Source organism: Amia ocellicauda, chromosome 8, assembly GCF_036373705.1.
Source record: "Amia ocellicauda isolate fAmiCal2 chromosome 8, fAmiCal2.hap1, whole genome shotgun sequence".
Classification (NCBI taxonomy): Eukaryota; Metazoa; Chordata; class Actinopteri; order Amiiformes; family Amiidae; genus Amia; species Amia ocellicauda.
In genome coordinates this window covers 8,014,858-8,035,776 of record NC_089857.1, presented here as the reverse complement: position 1 = coordinate 8,035,776, position 20,919 = coordinate 8,014,858, and the positions used below count along the sequence as shown (strand labels likewise).

The following is a 20,919-nucleotide window of genomic DNA, read 5'->3' as shown; positions in this document are numbered from 1 at the left end:
CTTTTACACACCAGAGGGCGACAAATCACGAGTTTTAACTTTGGATACACGCAATTTCATCATTATTTCAGATTTGACTTCCCCAAATACACAGGCATACAATAGATCTTGTTCTCCAACGTAAACGGTCCCTAGTAACTAGGGTACATTCATAAATAAATTGAGCATCATGGCTAGAAGTGACTAAATGTTGCCTAATCTTTCTCATCGAGAAATGACACAATTACAGCAACACAAAAAAGAACTCCACCGGACAAAGTTCAGTGCTCACAAGGAGCCTCATTCAACACACACGGTTCCATTCCCATTCATGCAAAGCACGAAAGTGTAAAACTTGGGAACATACTTGAGAGCAAAGATCACATTCAATCTCATTCAAGGCACGGATGTGAATGCAACGGGATGAAATTACTGAAATGATGCCTGCCCTCGAACTGTGATGATGGACTACCCGACTCGCCAATAATATTGGGTTCTGGTGTATTGAAATACAGGAGCTGCTGGATTTGTGTGTTTTCTTACCCCCTCACCATAGTTTGTCAAATGTTTAAACAACTGAACTTATATTCAAGGTTTGTTTCTCTTCATATGTTTTACTGGTTTACATTTGTCTCAGCAACCTCAGCAAAAATGATTCTTCTACTTTCAAAACAAAATGACAACAGGATGAATGCACACACTTGAAAATACAATACATGCAATGTTATGCATCATAGTGATGCAACCTCCTTTCAGTTTCATACTGCATGTCAATTGAAATCCTTACTGAAATGCACACCTTCTCAAGATTGCGCTTGACTGGCGTGTCAGGCACTCAATTACAGCTGTTTTATCAAGACAATGTGTTCGTTTTGTAATATATAGTTCCGGTCTGGTGTGGCACCCCAGCTAACGCACAACGTTGCCACAACGTTTCGTGTTAGCAGGGACTGTCTGCGGCGCGCTGGTGTGTCCCGGACTTTAGAGTAGAGAGACAGTTCAACTGCAAGTATGAGCGGCAGAAACGGATATTGCCTTCCCTTTAAGTAGAGCGTCAGGGACAGCCTCCCTGGCTTACGGCCATACTAGCCTGAATACGCCCGATCTCGTCCGATCTCGGAAGCTAAGCAGGCTCGGGCCTGGTCAGTACTTGGATGGGAGACCGCCTGGGAATACCAGGTGCTGTAAGCTTTTGCATCTTTTACACACCAGAGGGCGACAAATCACGAGTTTTAACTTTGGATACACGCAATTTCATCATTATTTCAGATTTGACTTCCCCAAATACACAGGCATACAATAGATCTTGTTCTCCAACGTAAACGGTCCCTAGTAACTAGGGTACATTCGTAAATAAATTGAGCATCATGGCTAGAAGTGACTAAATGTTGCCTAATCTTTCTCATCGAGAAATTACACAATTACAGCAACACAAAAAGGAACTCCACCGGACAAAGTTCAGTGCTCACAAGGAGCCTCATTCAACACACACGGTTCCATTCCCATTCATGCAAAGCACGAAAGTGTAAAACTTGGGAACATACTTGAGAGCAAAGATCACATTCAATCTCATTCAAGGCACGGATGTGAATGCAACGGGATGAAATTACTGAAATGATGCCTGCCCTCGAACTGTGATGATGGACTACCCGACTCGCCAATAATATTGGGTTCTGGTGTATTGAAATACAGGAGCTGCTGGATTTGTGTGTTTTCTTACCCCCTCACCATAGTTTGTCAAATGTTTAAACAACTGAACTTATATTCAAGGTTTGTTTCTCTTCATATGTTTTACTGGTTTACATTTGTCTCAGCAACCTGTTGAATGATTCTTCTGCTTTCAAAACAAAATGACAACAGGATGAATGCACACACTTGAAAATACAATACATGCAATGTTATGCATCATAGTGATGCAACCTCCTTTCAGTTTCATACTGCATGTCAATTGAAATCCTTACTGAAATGCACACCTTCTCAAGATTGCGCTTGACTGGCGTGTCAGGCACTCAATTACAGCTGTTTTATCAAGACAATGTGTTCGTTTTGTAATATATAGTTCCGGTCTGGTGTGGCACCCCAGCTAACGCACAACGTTGCCACAACGTTTCGTGTTAGCAGGGACTGTCTGCGGCGCGCTGGTGTGTCCCGGACTTTAGAGTAGAGAGACAGTTCAACTGCAAGTATGAGCGGCAGAAACGGATATTGCCTTCCCTTTAAGTAGAGCGTCAGGGACAGCCTCCCTGGCTTACGGCCATACTAGCCTGAATACGCCCGATCTCGTCCGATCTCGGAAGCTAAGCAGGCTCGGGCCTGGTCAGTACTTGGATGGGAGACCACCTGGGAAAACCAGGTGCTGTAAGCTTTTGCATCTTTTACACACCAGAGGGCGACAAATCACGAGTTTTAACTTTGGATACACGCAATTTCATCATTATTTCAGATTTGACTTCCCCAAATACACAGGCATACAATAGATCTTGTTCTCCAACGTAAACGGTCCCTAGTAACTAGGGTACATTCGTAAATAAATTGAGCATCATGGCTAGAAGTGACTAAATGTTGCCTAATCTTTCTCATCGAGAAATGACACAATTACAGCAACACAAAAAGGAACTCCACCGGACAGAGTTCAGTGCTCACAAGGAGCCTCATTCAACACACACGGTTCCATTCCCATTCATGCAAAGCACGAAAGTGTAAAACTTGGGAACATACTTGAGAGCAAAGATCACATTCAATCTCATTCAAGGCACGGATGTGAATGCAACGGGATGAAATTACTGAAATGATGCCTGCCCTCGAACTGTGATGATGGACTACCCGACTCGCCAATAATATTGGGTTCTGGTGTATTGAAATACAGGAGCTGCTGGATTTGTGTGTTTTCTTACCCCCTCACCATAGTTTGTCAAATGTTTAAACAACTGAACTTATATTCAAGGTTTGTTTCTCTTCATATGTTTTACTGGTTTACATTTGTCTCAGCAACCTGTTGAATGATTCTTCTGCTTTCAAAACAAAATGACAACAGGATGAATGCACACACTTGAAAATACAATACATGCAATGTTATGCATCATAGTGATGCAACCTCCTTTCAGTTTCATACTGCATGTCAATTGAAATCCTTACTGAAATGCACACCTTCTCAAGATTGCGCTTGACTGGCGTGTCAGGCACTCAATTACAGCTGTTTTATCAAGAGAATGTGTTCGTTTTGTAATATATAGTTCCGGTCTGGTGTGGCACCCCAGCTAACGCACAACGTTGCCACAATGTTGCCACAACGTGGCGTGTTATCAGGGACTGTCTGCGGCGCGCTGGTGTGTCCCGGGCTTTAGAGTAGAGAGACAGTTCAACTGTAAGTATGAACGGCAGAAACGGATATTGCCTTCCCTTTAAGTAGAGCGTCAGGGACAGCCTCCCTGGCTTACGGCCATACTAGCCTGAATACGCCCGATCTCGTCCGATCTCGGAAGCTAAGCAGGCTCGGGCCTGGTCAGTACTTGGATGGGAGACCGCCTGGGAATACCAGGTGCTGTAAGCTTTTGCATCTTTTACACACCAGAGGGCGACAAATCACGAGTTTTAACTTTGGATACACGCAATTTCATCATTATTTCAGATTTGACTTCCCCAAATACACAGGCATACAATAGATCTTGTTCTCCAACGTAAACGGTCCCTAGTAACTAGGGTACATTCATAAATAAATTGAGCATCATGGCTAGAAGTGACTAAATGTTGCCTAATCTTTCTCATCGAGAAATGACACAATTACAGCAACACAAAAAGGAACTCCACCGGACAAAGTTCAGTGCTCACAAGGAGCCTCATTCAACACACACGGTTCCATTCCCATTCATGCAAAGCACGAAAGTGTAAAACTTGGGAACATACTTGAGAGCAAAGATCACATTCAATCTCATTCAAGGCACGGATGTGAATGCAACGGGATGAAATTACTGAAATGATGCCTGCCCTCGAACTGTGATGATGGACTACCCGACTCGCCAATAATATTGGGTTCTGGTGTATTGAAATACAGGAGCTGCTGGATTTGTGTGTTTTCTTACCCCCTCACCATAGTTTGTCAAATGTTTAAACAACTGAACTTATATTCAAGGTTTGTTTCTCTTCATATGTTTTACTGGTTTACATTTGTCTCAGCAACCTGTTGAATGATTCTTCTGCTTTCAAAACAAAATGACAACAGGATGAATGCACACACTTGAAAATACAATACATGCAATGTTATGCATCATAGTGATGCAACCTCCTTTCAGTTTCATACTGCATGTCAATTGAAATCCTTACTGAAATGCACACCTTCTCAAGATTGCGCTTGACTGGCGTGTCAGGCACTCAATTACAGCTGTTTTATCAAGAGAATGTGTTCGTTTTGTAATATATAGTTCCGGTCTGGTGTGGCACCCCAGCTAACGCACAACGTTGCCACAATGTTGCCACAACGTGGCGTGTTATCAGGGACTGTCTGCGGCGCGCTGGTGTGTCCCGGGCTTTAGAGTAGAGAGACAGTTCAACTGTAAGTATGAACGGCAGAAACGGATATTGCCTTCCCTTTAAGTAGAGCGTCAGGGACAGCCTCCCTGGCTTACGGCCATACTAGCCTGAATACGCCCGATCTCGTCCGATCTCGGAAGCTAAGCAGGCTTGGGCCTGGTCAGTACTTGGATGGGAGACCGCCTGGGAATACCAGGTGCTGTAAGCTTTTGCATCTTTTACACACCAGAGGGCGACAAATCACGAGTTTTAACTTTGGATACACGCAATTTCATCATTATTTCAGATTTGACTTCCCCAAATACACAGGCATACAATAGATCTTGTTCTCCAACGTAAACGGTCCCTAGTAACTAGGGTACATTCATAAATAAATTGAGCATCATGGCTAGAAGTGACTAAATGTTGCCTAATCTTTCTCATCGAGAAATGACACAATTACAGCAACACAAAAAGGAACTCCACCGGACAAAGTTCAGTGCTCACAAGGAGCCTCATTCAACACACACGGTTCCATTCCCATTCATGCAAAGCACGAAAGTGTAAAACTTGGGAACATACTTGAGAGCAAAGATCACATTCAATCTCATTCAAGGCACGGATGTGAATGCAACGGGATGAAATTACTGAAATGATGCCTGCCCTCGAACTGTGATGATGGACTACCCGACTCGCCAATAATATTGGGTTCTGGTGTATTGAAATACAGGAGCTGCTGGATTTGTGTGTTTTCTTACCCCCTCACCATAGTTTGTCAAATGTTTAAACAACTGAACTTATATTCAAGGTTTGTTTCTCTTCATATGTTTTACTGGTTTACATTTGTCTCAGCAACCTCAGCAAAAATGATTCTTCTACTTTCAAAACAAAATGACAACAGGATGAATGCACACACTTGAAAATACAATACATGCAATGTTATGCATCATAGTGATGCAACCTCCTTTCAGTTTCATACTGCATGTCAATTGAAATCCTTACTGAAATGCACACCTTCTCAAGATTGCGCTTGACTGGCGTGTCAGGCACTCAATTACAGCTGTTTTATCAAGACAATGTGTTCGTTTTGTAATATATAGTTCCGGTCTGGTGTGGCACCCCAGCTAACGCACAACGTTGCCACAACGTTTCGTGTTAGCAGGGACTGTCTGCGGCACGCTGGTGTGTCCCGGACTTTAGAGTAGAGAGACAGTTCAACTGCAAGTATGAGCGGCAGAAACGGATATTGCCTTCCCTTTAAGTAGAGCGTCAGGGACAGCCTCCCTGGCTTACGGCCATACTAGCCTGAATACGCCCGATCTCGTCCGATCTCGGAAGCTAAGCAGGCTCGGGCCTGGTCAGTACTTGGATGGGAGACCGCCTGGGAATACCAGGTGCTGTAAGCTTTTGCATCTTTTACACACCAGAGGGCGACAAATCACGAGTTTTAACTTTGGATACTCGCAATTTCATCATTATTTCAGATTTGACTTCCCCAAATACACAGGCATACAATAGATCTTGTTCTCCAACGTAAACGGTCCCTAGTAACTAGGGTACATTCGTAAATAAATTGAGCATCATGGCTAGAAGTGACTAAATGTTGCCTAATCTTTCTCATCGAGAAATTACACAATTACAGCAACACAAAAAGGAACTCCACCGGACAAAGTTCAGTGCTAACAAGGAGCCTCATTCAACACACACGGTTCCATTCCCATTCATGCAAAGCACGAAAGTGTAAAACTTGGGAACATACTTGAGAGCAAAGATCACATTCAATCTCATTAAAGGCACGGATGTGAATGCAACGGGATGAAATTACTGAAATGATGCCTGCCCTCGAACTGTGATGATGGACTACCCGACTCGCCAATAATATTGGGTTCTGGTGTATTGAAATACAGGAGCTGCTGGATTTGTGTGTTTTCTTACCCCCTCACCATAGTTTGTCAAATGTTTAAACAACTGAACTTATATTCAAGGTTTGTTTCTCTTCATATGTTTTACTGGTTTACATTTGTCTCAGCAACCTGTTGAATGATTCTTCTGCTTTCAAAACAAAATGACAACAGGATGAATGCACACACTTGAAAATACAATACATGCAATGTTATGCATCATAGTGATGCAACCTCCTTTCAGTTTCATACTGCATGTCAATTGAAATCCTTACTGAAATGCACACCTTCTCAAGATTGCGCTTGACTGGCGTGTCAGGCACTCAATTACAGCTGTTTTATCAAGACAATGTGTTCGTTTTGTAATATATAGTTCCGGTCTGGTGTGGCACCCCAGCTAACGCACAACGTTGCCACAACGTTTCGTGTTAGCAGGGACTGTCTGCGGCGCGCTGGTGTGTCCCGGACTTTAGAGTAGAGAGACAGTTCAACTGCAAGTATGAGCGGCAGAAACGGATATTGCCTTCTCTTTAAGTAGAGCGTCAGGGACAGCCTCCCCGGCTTAGGGCCATACTAGCCTGAATACGCCCGATCTCGTCCGATCTCGGAAGCTAAGCAGGCTCGGGCCTGGTCAGTACTTGGATGGGAGACCACCTGGGAAAACCAGGTGCTGTAAGCTTTTGCATCTTTTACACACCAGAGCGCGACAAATCACGAGTTTTAACTTTGGATACACGCAATTTCATCATTATTTCAGATTTGACTTCCCCAAATACACAGGCATACAATAGATCTTGTTCTCCAACGTAAACGGTCCCTAGTAACTAGGGTACATTCGTAAATAAATTGAGCATCATGGCTAGAAGTGACTAAATGTTGCCTAATCTTTCTCATCGAGAAATGACACAATTACAGCAACACAAAAAGGAACTCCACCGGACAAAGATCAGTGCTCACAAGGAGCCTCATTCAACACACACGGTTCCATTCCCATTCATGCAAAGCACGAAAATGTAAAACTTGGGAACATACTTGAGAGCAAAGATCACATTCAATCTCATTCAAGGCACGGATGTGAATGCAACGGGATGAAATTACTGAAATGATGCCTGCCCTCGAACTGTGATGATGGACTACCCGACTCGCCAATAATATTGGGTTCTGGTGTATTGAAATACAGGAGCTGCTGGATTTGTGTGTTTTCTTACCCCCTCACCATAGTTTGTCAAATGTTTAAACAACTGAACTTATATTCAAGGTTTGTTTCTCTTCATATGTTTTACTGGTTTACATTTGTCTCAGCAACCTGTTGAATGATTCTTCTGCTTTCAAAACAAAATGACAACAGGATGAATGCACACACTTGAAAATACAATACATGCAATGTTATGCATCATAGTGATGCAACCTCCTTTCAGTTTCATACTGCACGTCAATTGAAATCCTTACTGAAATGCACACCTTCTCAAGATTGCGCTTGACTGGCGTGTCAGGCACTCAATTACAGCTGTTTTATCAAGACAAATGTGTTCATTTTGTAAAATATAGTTCCGGTCTGGTGTGGCACCCCAGCTAACGCACAACGTTGCCACAACGTGGCATATTAGCAGGGACTGTCTGCGGCGCGCTGGTGTGTCCCGGGCTTTAGAGTAGAGAGACAGTTCAACTGTAAGTATGAACGGCAGAAACGGATATTGCCATCCCTTTAAATAGAGCGTCAGGGACAGGCTCCCTGGCTCACGGCCATACTAGCCTGAATACGCCCGATCTCGTCCGATCTCGGAAGCTAAGCAGGCTCGGGCCTGGTCAGTACTTGGATGGGAGACCGCCTGGGAATACCAGGTGCTGTAAGCTTTTGCATCTTTTACACACCAGAGGGCGACAAATCACGAGTTTTAACTTTGGATACACGCAATTTCATCATTATTTCAGATTTGACTTCCCCAAATACACAGGCATACAATAGATCTTGTTCTCCAACGTAAACGGTCCCTAGTAACTAGGGTACATTCGTAAATAAATTGAGCATCATGGCTAGAAGTGACTAAATGTTGCCTAATCTTTCTCATCGAGAAATGACACAATTACAGCAACACAAAAAGGAACTCCACCGGACAAAGTTCAGTGCTCACAAGGAGCCTCATTCAACACACACGGTTCCATTCCCATTCATGCAAAGCACGAAAGTGTAAAACTTGGGAACATACTTGAGAGCAAAGATCACATTCAATCTCATTCAAGGCACGGATGTGAATGCAACGGGATGAAATTACTGAAATGATGCCTGCCCTCGAACTGTGATGATGGACTACCCGACTCGCCAATAATATTGGGTTCTGGTGTATTGAAATACAGGAGCTGCTGGATTTGTGTGTTTTCTTACCCCCTCACCATAGTTTGTCAAATGTTTAAACAACTGAACTTATATTCAAGGTTTGTTTCTCTTCATATGTTTTACTGGTTTACATTTGTCTCAGCAACCTGTTGAATGATTCTTCTGCTTTCAAAACAAAATGACAACAGGATGAATGCACACACTTGAAAATACAATACATGCAATGTTATGCATCATAGTGATGCAACCTCCTTTCAGTTTCATACTGCATGTCAATTGAAATCCTTACTGAAATGCACACCTTCTCAAGATTGCGCTTGACTGGCGTGTCAGGCACTCAATTACAGCTGTTTAATCAAGACAATGTGTTCGTTTTGTAATATATAGTTCCGGTCTGGTGTGGCACCCCAGCTAACGCACAACGTTGCCACAACGTTTCGTGTTAGCAGGGACTGTCTGCGGCGCGCTGGTGTGTCCCGGACTTTAGAGTAGAGAGACAGTTCAATTGCAAGTATGAGCGGAAGAAACGGATATTGCCTTCCCTTTAAGTAGAGCGTCAGGGACAGCCTCCCTGGCTTACGGCCATACTAGCCTGAATACGCCCGATCTCGTCCGATCTCGGAAGCTAAGCAGGCTCGGGCCTGGTCAGTACTTGGATGGGAGACCGCCTGGGAATACCAGGTGCTGTAAGCTTTTGCATCTTTTACACACCAGAGGGCGACAAATCACGAGTTTTAACTTTGGATACACGCAATTTCATCATTATTTCAGATTTGACTTCCCCAAATACACAGGCATAGAATAGATCTTGTTCTCCAACGTAAACGATCCCTAGTAACTAGTGTACATTCGTAAATAAATTGAGCATCATGGCTAGAAGTGACTAAATGTTGCCTAATCTTTCTCATCGAGAAATGACACAATTACAGCAACACAAAAAGGAACTCCACCGGACAAAGTTCAGTGCTCACAAGGAGCCTAATTCAACACACACGGTTCCATTCCCATTCATGCAAAGCACGAAAGTGTAAAACTTGGGAAAATACTTGAGAGCAAAGATCACATTCAATCTCATTCAAGGCACGGATGTGAATGCAACGGGATGAAATTACTGAAATGATGCCTGCCCTCGAACTGTGATGATGGACTACCCGACTCGCCAATAATATTGGGTTCTGGTGTATTGAAATACAGGAGCTGCTGGATTTGTGTGTTTTCTTACCCACTCACCATAGTTTGTCAAATGTTTAAACAACTGAACTTATATTCAAGGTTTGTTTCTCTTCATATGTTTTACTGGTTTACATTTGTCTCAGCAACCTGTTGAATGATTCTTCTGCTTTCAAAACAAAATGACAACAGGATGAATGCACACACTTGAAAATACAATACATGCAATGTTATGCATCATAGTGATGCAACCTCCTTTCAGTTTCATACTGCATGTCAATTGAAATCCTTACTGAAATGCACACCTTCTCAAGATTGCGCTTGACTGGCGTGTCAGGCACTCAATTACAGCTGTTTTATCAAGAGAATGTGTTCGTTTTGTAATATATAGTTCCGGTCTGGTGTGGCACCCCAGCTAACGCACAACGTTGCCACAATGTTGCCACAACGTGGCGTGTTAGCAGGGACTGTCTGCGGCGTGCTGGTGTGTCCCGGGCTTTAGAGTAGAGAGACAGTTCAACTGTAAGTATGAACGGCAGAAACGGATATTGCCTTCCCTTTAAGTAGAGCGTCAGGGACAGCCTCCCTGGCTTACGGCCATACTAGCCTGAATACGCCCGATCTCGTCCGATCTCAGAAGCTAAGCAGGCTCGGGCCTGGTCAGTACTTGGATGGGAGACCGCCTGGGAATACCAGGTGCTGTAAGCTTTTGCATCTTTTACACACCAGAGGGCGACAAATCACAAGTTTTAACTTTGGATACACGCAATTTCATCATTATTTCAGATTTGACTTCCCCAAATACACAGGCATACAATAGATCTTGTTCTCCAACGTAAACGGTCCCTAGTAACTAGGGTACATTCGTAAATAAATTGAGCATCATGGCTAGAAGTGACTAAATGTTGCCTAATCTTTCTCATCGAGAAATGACACAATTACAGCAACACAAAAAGGAACTCCACCGGACAAAGTTCAGTGCTCACAAGGAGCTTCATTCAACACACACGGTTCCATTCCCATTCATGCAAAGCACGAAAGTGTAAAACTTGGGAACATACTTGAGAGCAAAGATCACATTCAATCTCATTCAAGGCACGGATGTGAATGCAACGGGATGAAATTACTGAAATGATGCCTGCCCTCGAACTGTGATGATGGACTACCCGACTCGCCAATAATATTGGGTTCTGGTGTATTGAAATACAGGAGCTGCTGGATTTGTGTGTTTTCTTACCCCCTCACCATAGTTTGTCAAATGTTTAAACAACTGAACTTATATTCAAGGTTTGTTTCTCTTCATATGTTTTACTGGTTTACATTTGTCTCAGCAACCTGTTGAATGATTCTTCTGCTTTCAAAACAAAATGACAACAGGATGAATGCACACACTTGAAAATACAATACATGCAATGTTATGCATCATAGTGATGCAACCTCCTTTCAGTTTCATACTGCATGTCAATTGAAATCCTTACTGAAATGCACACCTTCTCAAGATTGCGCTTGACTGGCGTGTCAGGCACTCAATTACAGCTGTTTTATCAAGACAATGTGTTCGTTTTGTAAAATATAGTTCCGGTCTGGTGTGGCACCCCAGCTAACGCACAACGTTGCCACAACGTTTCGTGTTAGCAGGGACTGTCTGCAGCGTGCTGGTGTGTCCCGGACTTTAGAGTAGAGAGACAGTTCAACTGCAAGTATGAGCGGCAGAAACGGATATTGCCTTCCCTTTAAGTAGAGGGTCAAGGACAGCCTCCCTGGCTTACGGCCATACTAGCCTGAATACGCCCGATCTCGTCTGATCTCGGAAGCCAAGCAGGCTCGGGCCTGGTCAGTACTTGGATGGGAGACCACCTGGGAATACCAGGTGCTGTAAGCTTTTGCATCTTTTACACACCAGAGGGCGACAAATCACGAGTTTTAACTTTGGATACACGCAATTTCATCATTATTTCAGATTTTACTTCCCCAAATACACAGGCATACAATAGATCTTGTTCTCCAACGTAAACGGTCCCTAGTAACTAGGGTACATTCGTAAATAAATTGAGCATCATGGCTAGAAGTGACTAAATGTTGCCTAATCTTTCTCATCGAGAAATGACACAATTACAGCAACACAAAAAGGAACTCCACCGGACAAAGTTCAGTGCTCACAAGGAGCCTCATTCAACACACACGGTTCCATTCCCATTCATGCAAAGCACGAAAGTGTAAAACTTGGGAACATACTTGAGAGCAAAGATCACATTCAATCTCATTCAAGGCACGGATGTGAATGCAACGGGATGAAATTACTGAAATGATGCCTGCCCTCGAACTGTGATGATGGACTACCCGACTCGCCAATAATATTGGGTTCTGGTGTATTGAAATACAGGAGCTGCTGGATTTGTGTGTTTTCTTACCCCCTCACCATAGTTTGTCAAATGTTTAAACAACTGAACTTATATTCAAGGTTTGTTTCTCTTCATATGTTTTACTGGTTTACATTTGTCTCAGCAACCTGTTGAATGATTCTTCTGCTTTCAAAACAAAATGACAACAGGATGAATGCACACACTTGAAAATACAATACATGCAATGTTATGCATCATAGTGATGCAACCTCCTTTCAGTTTCATACTGCATGTCAATTGAAATCCTTACTGAAATGCACACCTTCTCAAGATTGCGCTTGACTGGCGTGTCAGGCACTCAATTACAGCTGTTTAATCAAGACAATGTGTTCGTTTTGTAATATATAGTTCCGGTCTGGTGTGGCACCCCAGCTAACGCACAACGTTGCCACAATGTTGCCACAACGTGGCGTGTTAGCAGGGACTGTCTGCGGCGCGCTGGTGTGTCCCGGGCTTTAGAGTAGAGAGACAGTTCAACTGTAAGTATGAACGGCAGAAACGGATATTGCCTTCCCTTTAAGTAGAGCGTCAGGGACAGCCTCCCTGGCTTACGGCCTACTAGCCTGAATACGCCCGATCTCGTCCGATCTCGGAAGCTAAGCAGGCTCGGGCCTGGTCAGTACTTGGATGGGAGACCGCCTGGGAATACCAGGTGCTGTAAGCTTTTGCATCTTTTACACACCAGAGGGCGACAAATCACGATTTTTAACTTTGGATACACGCAATTTCATCATTATTTCAGATTTGACTTCCCCAAATACACAGGCATACAATAGATCTTGTTCTCCAACGTAAACGGTCCCTAGTAACTAGGGTACATTCGTAAATAAATTGAGCATCATGGCTAGAAGTGACTAAATGTTGCCTAATCTTTCTCATCGAGAAATGACACAATTACAGCAACACAAAAAGGAACTCCACCGGACAAAGTTCAGTGCTCACAAGGAGCCTCATTCAACACACACGGTTCCATTCCCATTCATGCAAAGCACGAAAGTGTAAAACTTGGGAACATACTTGAGAGCAAAGATCACATTCAATCTCATTCAAGGCACGGATGTGAATGCAACGGGATGAAATTACTGAAATGATGCCTGCCCTCGAACTGTGATGATGGACTACCCGACTCGCCAATAATATTGGGTTCTGGTGTATTGAAATACAGGAGCTGCTGGATTTGTGTGTTTTCTTACCCCCTCACCATAGTTTGTCAAATGTTTAAACAACTGAACTTATATTCAAGGTTTGTTTCTCTTCATATGTTTTACTGGTTTACATTTGTCTCAGCAACCTGTTGAATGATTCTTCTGCTTTCAAAACAAAATGACAACAGGATGAATGCACACACTTGAAAATACAATACATGCAATGTTATGCATCATAGTGATGCAACCTCCTTTCAGTTTCATACTGCATGTCAATTGAAATCCTTACTGAAATGCACACCTTCTCAAGATTGCGCTTGACTGGCGTGTCAGGCACTCAATTACAGCTGTTTTATCAAGACAATGTGTTCGTTTTGTAATATATAGTTCCGGTCTGGTGTGGCACCCCAGCTAACGCACAACGTTGCCACAATGTTGCCACAACGTGGCGTGTTAGCAGGGACTGGCTGCGGCGCGCTGGTGTGTCCCGGGCTTTAGAGTAGAGAGACAGTTCAACTGTAAGTATGTACGGCAGAAACGGATATTGCCTTCCCTTTAAGTAGAGCTTCAGGGACAGCATTCCTGGCTTACGGCCATACTAGCCTGAATACGCCCGATCTCGTCCGATCTAGGAAGCTAAGCAGGCTCGGGCCTGGTCAGTACTTGGATGGGAGACCGCCTGGGAATACCAGGTGCTGTAAGCTTTTGCATCTTTTACACACCAGAGGGCGACAAATCACGAGTTTTAACTTTGGATACACGCAATTTCATCATTATTTCAGATTTGACTTCCCCAAATACACAGGCATACAATAGATCTTGTTCTCCAACGTAAACGGTCCCTAGTAACTAGGGTACATTCGTAAATAAATTGAGCATCATGGCTAGAAGTGACTAAATGTTGCCTAATCTTTCTCATCGAGAAATGACACAATTACAGCAACACAAAAAGGAACTCCACCGGACAAAGTTCAGTGCTCACAAGGAGCCTCATTCAACACACACGGTTCCATTCCCATTCATGCAAAGCACGAAAGTGTAAAACTTGGGAACATACTTGAGAGCAAAGATCACATTCAATCTCATTCAAGGCACGGATGTGAATGCAACGGGATGAAATTACTGAAATGATGCCTGCCCTCGAACTGTGATGATGGACTACCCGACTCGCCAATAATATTGGGTTCTGGTGTATTGAAATACAGGAGCTGCTGGATTTGTGTGTTTTCTTACCCCCTCACCATAGTTTGTCAAATGTTTAAACAACTGAACTTATATTCAAGGTTTGTTTCTCTTCATATGTTTTACTGGTTTACATTTGTCTCAGCAACCTGTTGAATGATTCTTCTGCTTTCAAAACAAAATGACAACAGGATGAATGCACACACTTGAAAATACAATACATGCAATGTTATGCATCATAGTGATGCAACCTCCTTTCAGTTTCATACTGCATGTCAATTGAATTCCTCACTGAAATGCACACCTTCTCAAGATTGCGCTTGACTGGCGTGTCAGGCACTCAATTACAGCTGTATTATCAAGACAATGTGTTCGTTTTGTAAAATATAGTTCCGGTCTGGTGTGGCACCCCAGCTAACGCACAACGTTGCCACAACGTTTCGTGTTAGCAGGGACTGTCTGCGGCGCGCTGGTGTGTCCCGGACTTTAGAGTAGAGAGACAGATCAACTGCAAGTATGAGCGGCAGAAACGGATATTGCCTTCCCTTTAAGTAGAGCGTCAGGGACAGCCTCCCTTGCTTACGACCATACTAGCCTGAATACGCACGATCTCGTCCGATCTCGGAAGCTAAGCAGGCTCGGGCCTGGTCAGTACTTGGATGGGAGACCGCCTGGGAATACCAGGTGCTGTAAGCTTTTTCATCTTTTACACACCAGAGGGCGACAAATCACGAGTTTTAACTTTGGATACACGCAATTTCATCATTATTTCAGATTTGACTTCCCCAAATACACAGGCATACAATAGATCTTGTTCTCCAACGTAAACGGTCCCTAGAAACTAGGGTACATTCGTAAATAAATTCAGCATCATGGCTAGAAGTGACTAAATGTTGCCTAATCTATCTCATCGAGAAATGACACAATTACAGCAACACAAAAAGGAACTCCACCGGACAAAGTTCAGTGCTCACAAGGAGCCTCATTCAACACACACGGTTCCATTCCCATTCATGCAAAGCACGAAAGTGTAAAACTTGGGAACATACTTGAGAGCAAAGATCACATTCAATCTCATTCAAGGCACGGATGTGAATGCAACGGGATGAAATAACTGAAATGATGCCTGCCCTCGAACTGTGATGATGGACTACCCGACTCGCCAATAATATTGGCTTCTGGTGTATTGAAATACAGGAGCTGCTGGATGTGTGTGTTTTCTTTCCCCCTCACCATAGTTTGTCAAATGTTTAAACAACTGAACTTATATTCAAGGTTTGTTTCTCTTCATATGTTTTACTGGTTTACATTTGTCTCAGCAACCTGTTGAATGATTCTTCTGCTTTCAAAACAAAATGACAACAGGATGAATGCACACACTTGAAAATACAATACATGCAATGTTATGCATCATAGTGATGCAACCTCCTTTCAGTTTCATACTGCATGTCAATTGAAATCCTTACTGAAATGCACACCTTCTCAAGATTGCGCTTGACTGGCGTGTCAGGCACTCAATTACAGCTGTTTTATCAAGACAATGTGTTCGTTTTGTAATATATAGTTCCGGTCTGGTGTGGCACCCCAGCTAACGCACAACGTTGCCACAACGTTTCGTGTTAGCAGGGACTGTCTGCGGCGCGCTGGTGTGTCCCGGACTTTAGAGTAGAGAGACAGTTCAACTGCAAGTATGAGCGGCAGAAACGGATATTGCCTTCCCTTTAAGTAGAGCGTCAGGGATAGCCTCCCTGGCTTACGGCCATACTAGCCTGAATACGCCCGATCTCGTCCGATCTCGGAAGCTAAGCAGGCTCGGGCCTGGTCAGTACTTGGATGGGAGACCGCCTGGGAATACCAGGTGCTGTAAGCTTTTGCATCTTTTACACACCAGAGGGCGACAAATCACGAGTTTTAACTTTGGATACACGCAATTTCATCATTATTTCAGATTTGACTTCCCCAAATACACAGGCATACAATAGATCTTGTTCTCCAACGTAAACGGTCCCTAGTAACTAGGGTACATTCGTAAATAAATTGAGCATCATGGCTAGAAGTGACTAAATGTTGCCTAATCTTTCTCATCGAGAAATGACACAATTACAGCAACACAAAAAGGAACTCCACCGGACAAAGTTCAGTGCTCACAAGGAGCTTCATTCAACACACACGGTTCCATTCCCATTCATGCAAAGCACGAAAGTGTAAAACTTGGGAACATACTTGAGAGCAAAGATCACATTCAATCTCATTCAAGGCACGGATGTGAATGCAACGGGATGAAATTACTGAAATGATGCCTGCCCTCGAACTGTGATGATGGACTACCCGACTCGCCAATAATATTGGGTTCTGGTGTATTGAAATACAGGAGCTGCTGGATTTGTGTGTTTTCTTACCCCCTCACCATAGTTTGTCAAATGTTTAAACAACTGAACTTATATTCAAGGTTTGTTTCTCTTCATATGTTTTACTGGTTTACATTTGTCTCAGCAACCTGTTGAATGATTCTTCTGCTTTCAAAACAAAATGACAACAGGATGAATGCACACACTTGAAAATACAATACATGCAATGTTATGCATCATAGTGATGCAACCTCCTTTCAGTTTCATACTGCATGTCAATTGAAATCCTTACTGAAATGCACACCTTCTCAAGATTGCGCTTGACTGGCGTGTCAGGCACACAATTACAGCTGTTTTATCAAGACAATGTGTTCGTTTTGTAATATATAGTTCCGGTCTGGTGTGGCACCCCAGCTAACGCACAACGTTGCCACAACGTGGCATGTTAGCAGGGACTGTCTGCGGTGCGCTGGTGTGTCCCGGGCTTTAGAGTAGAGAGACAGTTCAACTGTAAGTATGAACGGCAGAAACGGATATTGCCTTCCCTTTAAGTAGAGCGTCAGGGACAGCCTCCCTGGCTTACGGCCATACTAGCCTGAATACTCCCGATCTCATCAGATCTCAGAAGCCAAGCGGGCTCGGGCCTGGTCAGTACTTGGATGGGAGACCGCCTGGGAATACCAGGTGCTGTAAGCTTTTGCACCTTTTACACACCAGAGGGCGACAAATCACGAGTTTTAACTTTGGATACACGCAATTTCATCATTATTTCAGATTTTACTTCCCCAAATACACAGGCATACAATAGATCTTGTTCTCCAACGTAAACGGTCCCTAGTAACTAGGGTACATTCGTAAATAAATTGAGCATCATGGCTAGAAGTGACTAAATGTTGCCTAATCTTTCTCATCGAGAAATGACACAATTACAGCAACACAAAAAGGAACTCCACCGGACAAAGTTCAGTGCTCACAAGGAGCCTCATTCAACACACACGGTTCCATTCCCATTCATGCAAAGCACGAAAGTGTAAAACTTGGGAACATACTTGAGAGCAAAGATCACATTCAATCTCATTCAAGGCACGGATGTGAATGCAACGGGATGAAATTACTGAAATGATGCCTGCCCTCGAACTGTGATGATGGACAACCCGACTCGCCAATAATATTGGGTTCTGGTGTATTGAAATACAGGAGCTGCTGGATTTGTGTGTTTTCTTACCCCCTCACCATAGTTTGTCAAATGTTTAAACAACTGAACTTATATTCAAGGTTTGTTTCTCTTCATATGTTTTACTGGTTTACATTTGTCTCAGCAACCTGTTGAATGATTCTTCTGCTTTCAAAACAAAATGACAACAGGATGAATGCACACACTTGAAAATACAATACATGCAATGTTATGCATCATAGTGATGCAACCTCCTTTCAGTTTCATACTGCATGTCAATTGAAATCCTTACTGAAATGCACACCTTCTCAAGATTGCGCTTGACTGGCGTGTCAGGCACTCAATTACAGCTGTATTATCAAGACAATGTGTTCGTTTTGTAAAATATAGTTCCGGTCTGGAGTGGCACCCCAGCTTACGCACAACGTTGCCACAACGTTGCCACAACGTGGCGTGTTAGCAGGGACTGTCTGCGGCGCACTGGTGTGTCCCGGGCTTTAGAGTAGAGAGACAGTTCAACTGTAAGTATGATCGGCAGAAACGGATATTGCCTTCCCTTTAAGTAAAGCGTCAGGGACAGCCTCCCTGGCTTACGGCCATACTAGCCTGAATACGCCCGATCTCGTCCGATCTCGGAAGCCAAGCAGGCTTGGGCCTGGTCAGTACTTGGATGGGAGACCGCCTGGGAATACCAGGTGCTGTAAGCTTTTGCACCTTTTACACACCAGAGGGCGACAAATCACGAGTTTTAACTTGGGATACAGACAATTTCATCATTATTTCAGGTTTTACTTCCCCAAATACACAGGCATACAATAGATCTTGTTCTCCAACGTAAACGGTCCCTAGTAACTAGGGTACATTCGTAAATAAATTGAGCATCATGGCTAGAAGTGACTAAATGTTGCCTAATCTTTCTCATCGAGAAATGACACAATTACAGCAACACAAAAAGAACTCCACCGGACAAAGTTCAGTGCTCACAAGGAGCCTCATTCAACACACACGGTTCCATTCCCATTCATGCAAAGCACGAAAGTGTAAAACTTGGGAACATACTTGAGAGCAAAGATCACATTCAATCTCATTCAAGGCACGGATGTGAATGCAACGGGATGAAATTACTGAAATGATGCCTGCCCTCGAACTGTGATGATGGACTACCCGACTCGCCAATAATATTGGGTTCTGGTGTATTGAAATACAGGAGCTGCTGGATTTGTGTGTTTTCTTACCCCCTCACCATAGTTTGTCAAATGTTTAAACAACTGAACTTATATTCAAGGTTTGTTTCTCTTCATATGTTTTACTGGTTTACATTTGTCTCAGCAACCTGTTGAATGATTCTTCTGCTTTCAAAACAAAATGACAACAGGATGAATGCACACACTTGAAAATACAATACATGCAATGTTATGCATCATAGTGATGCAACCTCCTTTCAGTTTCATACTGCATGTCAATTGAAATCCTTACTGAAATGCACACCTTCTCAAGATTGCGCTTGACTGGCGTGTCAGGCACTCAATTACAGCTGTTTTATCAAGACAATGTGTTCGTTTTGTAAAATATAGTTCCGGTCTGGTGTGGCACCCCAGCTAACGCACAACGTTGCCACAACGTTGCCACAACGTGGCGTGTTAGCAGGGACTGTCTGCGGCGCACTGGTGTGTCCCGGGCTTTAGAGTAGAGAGACAGTTCAACTGTAAGTATGAACGGCAGAAACGGATATTGCCATCCCTTTAAGTAGAGCGTCAGGGACAGCCTACCTGGCTTACGGCCATACTAGCCTGAATACGCCCGATCTCGTCCGATCTCGGAAGCCAAGCAGGCTCGGGCCTGGTCAGTACTTGAATGGGAGACCGCCTGGGAATACCAGGTGCTGTAAGCTTTTGCACCTTTTACACACCAGAGGGCGACAAATCACGAGTTTTAACTTTGGATACACACAATTTCATCATTATTTCAGATTTTACTTCCCCAAATACACAGGCATACAATAGATCTTGTTCTCCAACGTAAACGGTCCCTAGTAACTAGGGTACATTCGTAAATAAATTGAGCATCATGGCTAGAAGTGACTAAATGTTGCCTAATCTTTCTCATCGAGAAATGACACAATTACAGCAACACAAAAAGGAACTCCACCGGACAAAGTTCAGTGCTCACAAGGAGCCTCATTCAACACACACGGTTCCATTCCCATTCATGCAAAGCACGAAAGTGTAAAACTTGGGAACATACTTGAGAGCAAAGATCACATTCAATCTCATTCAAGGCACGGATGTGAATGCAACGGGATGAAATTACTGAAATGATGCCTGCCCTCGAACTGTGATGATGGACTACCCGACTCGCCAATAATATTGGGTTCTGGTGTATTGAAATACAGGAGCTGCTGGATTTGTGTGTTTTCTTACCCCCTCACCATAGTTTGTCAAATGTTTAAACAACTGAACTTATATTCAAGGTTTGTTTCTCTTCATATGTTTTACTGGTTTACATTTGTCTCAGCAACCTGTTGAATGATTCTTCTGCTTTCAAAACAAAATGACAACAGGATGAATGCACACACTTGAAAATACAATACATGCAATGTTATGCATCATAGTGATGCAACCTCCTTTCAGTTTCATACTGCATGTCAATTGAAATCCTTACTGAAATGCACACCTTCTCAAGATTGCGCTTGACTGGCGTGTCAGGCACTCAATTACAGCTGTATTATCAAGACAATGTGTTCGTTTTGTAAAATATAGTTCCGGTCTGGTGTGGCA

The 20,919-nt window shown here is 43.3% G+C and overlaps 17 non-coding genes across 17 annotated transcripts; all 17 read left to right on the top strand.

The window, feature by feature from the left end:
- Positions 1 to 1,051: 1,051 nt before the first annotated feature.
- LOC136757838 (5S ribosomal RNA) lies at positions 1,052 to 1,170 on the top strand. Its single transcript, XR_010819655.1, has one exon. It is a non-coding gene; the product is annotated as a 5S ribosomal RNA (ribosomal RNA).
- Positions 1,171 to 2,225: 1,055 nt separating this feature from the next.
- On the top strand, positions 2,226 to 2,344 carry LOC136755849 (5S ribosomal RNA). Its single transcript, XR_010817959.1, has one exon. It is a non-coding gene; the product is annotated as a 5S ribosomal RNA (ribosomal RNA).
- Positions 2,345 to 3,410: 1,066 nt separating this feature from the next.
- On the top strand, positions 3,411 to 3,529 carry LOC136757837 (5S ribosomal RNA). The gene has a single exon (XR_010819654.1). It is a non-coding gene; the product is annotated as a 5S ribosomal RNA (ribosomal RNA).
- Positions 3,530 to 4,595: 1,066 nt separating this feature from the next.
- LOC136755654 (5S ribosomal RNA) lies at positions 4,596 to 4,714 on the top strand. Its single transcript, XR_010817770.1, has one exon. It is a non-coding gene; the product is annotated as a 5S ribosomal RNA (ribosomal RNA).
- A 1,058-nt stretch (positions 4,715 to 5,772) lies between these two features.
- Positions 5,773 to 5,891, top strand: LOC136757836 (5S ribosomal RNA). The gene has a single exon (XR_010819653.1). It is a non-coding gene; the product is annotated as a 5S ribosomal RNA (ribosomal RNA).
- Positions 5,892 to 6,946: 1,055 nt separating this feature from the next.
- Positions 6,947 to 7,065, top strand: LOC136756523 (5S ribosomal RNA). Its single transcript, XR_010818601.1, has one exon. It is a non-coding gene; the product is annotated as a 5S ribosomal RNA (ribosomal RNA).
- Positions 7,066 to 8,121: 1,056 nt separating this feature from the next.
- Positions 8,122 to 8,240, top strand: LOC136756557 (5S ribosomal RNA). The gene has a single exon (XR_010818633.1). It is a non-coding gene; the product is annotated as a 5S ribosomal RNA (ribosomal RNA).
- Positions 8,241 to 9,295: 1,055 nt separating this feature from the next.
- On the top strand, positions 9,296 to 9,414 carry LOC136757835 (5S ribosomal RNA). The gene has a single exon (XR_010819652.1). It is a non-coding gene; the product is annotated as a 5S ribosomal RNA (ribosomal RNA).
- A 1,066-nt stretch (positions 9,415 to 10,480) lies between these two features.
- On the top strand, positions 10,481 to 10,599 carry LOC136756705 (5S ribosomal RNA). The gene has a single exon (XR_010818770.1). It is a non-coding gene; the product is annotated as a 5S ribosomal RNA (ribosomal RNA).
- A 1,055-nt stretch (positions 10,600 to 11,654) lies between these two features.
- LOC136756256 (5S ribosomal RNA) lies at positions 11,655 to 11,773 on the top strand. The gene has a single exon (XR_010818352.1). It is a non-coding gene; the product is annotated as a 5S ribosomal RNA (ribosomal RNA).
- A 1,066-nt stretch (positions 11,774 to 12,839) lies between these two features.
- On the top strand, positions 12,840 to 12,957 carry LOC136757275 (5S ribosomal RNA). The gene has a single exon (XR_010819310.1). It is a non-coding gene; the product is annotated as a 5S ribosomal RNA (ribosomal RNA).
- A 1,066-nt stretch (positions 12,958 to 14,023) lies between these two features.
- On the top strand, positions 14,024 to 14,142 carry LOC136757050 (5S ribosomal RNA). The gene has a single exon (XR_010819097.1). It is a non-coding gene; the product is annotated as a 5S ribosomal RNA (ribosomal RNA).
- Positions 14,143 to 15,197: 1,055 nt separating this feature from the next.
- LOC136757186 (5S ribosomal RNA) lies at positions 15,198 to 15,316 on the top strand. The gene has a single exon (XR_010819226.1). It is a non-coding gene; the product is annotated as a 5S ribosomal RNA (ribosomal RNA).
- Positions 15,317 to 16,371: 1,055 nt separating this feature from the next.
- LOC136757834 (5S ribosomal RNA) lies at positions 16,372 to 16,490 on the top strand. The gene has a single exon (XR_010819651.1). It is a non-coding gene; the product is annotated as a 5S ribosomal RNA (ribosomal RNA).
- A 1,055-nt stretch (positions 16,491 to 17,545) lies between these two features.
- LOC136757159 (5S ribosomal RNA) lies at positions 17,546 to 17,664 on the top strand. Its single transcript, XR_010819200.1, has one exon. It is a non-coding gene; the product is annotated as a 5S ribosomal RNA (ribosomal RNA).
- Positions 17,665 to 18,730: 1,066 nt separating this feature from the next.
- Positions 18,731 to 18,849, top strand: LOC136755952 (5S ribosomal RNA). The gene has a single exon (XR_010818059.1). It is a non-coding gene; the product is annotated as a 5S ribosomal RNA (ribosomal RNA).
- Positions 18,850 to 19,914: 1,065 nt separating this feature from the next.
- LOC136756630 (5S ribosomal RNA) lies at positions 19,915 to 20,033 on the top strand. The gene has a single exon (XR_010818702.1). It is a non-coding gene; the product is annotated as a 5S ribosomal RNA (ribosomal RNA).
- Positions 20,034 to 20,919: the final 886 nt, after the last annotated feature.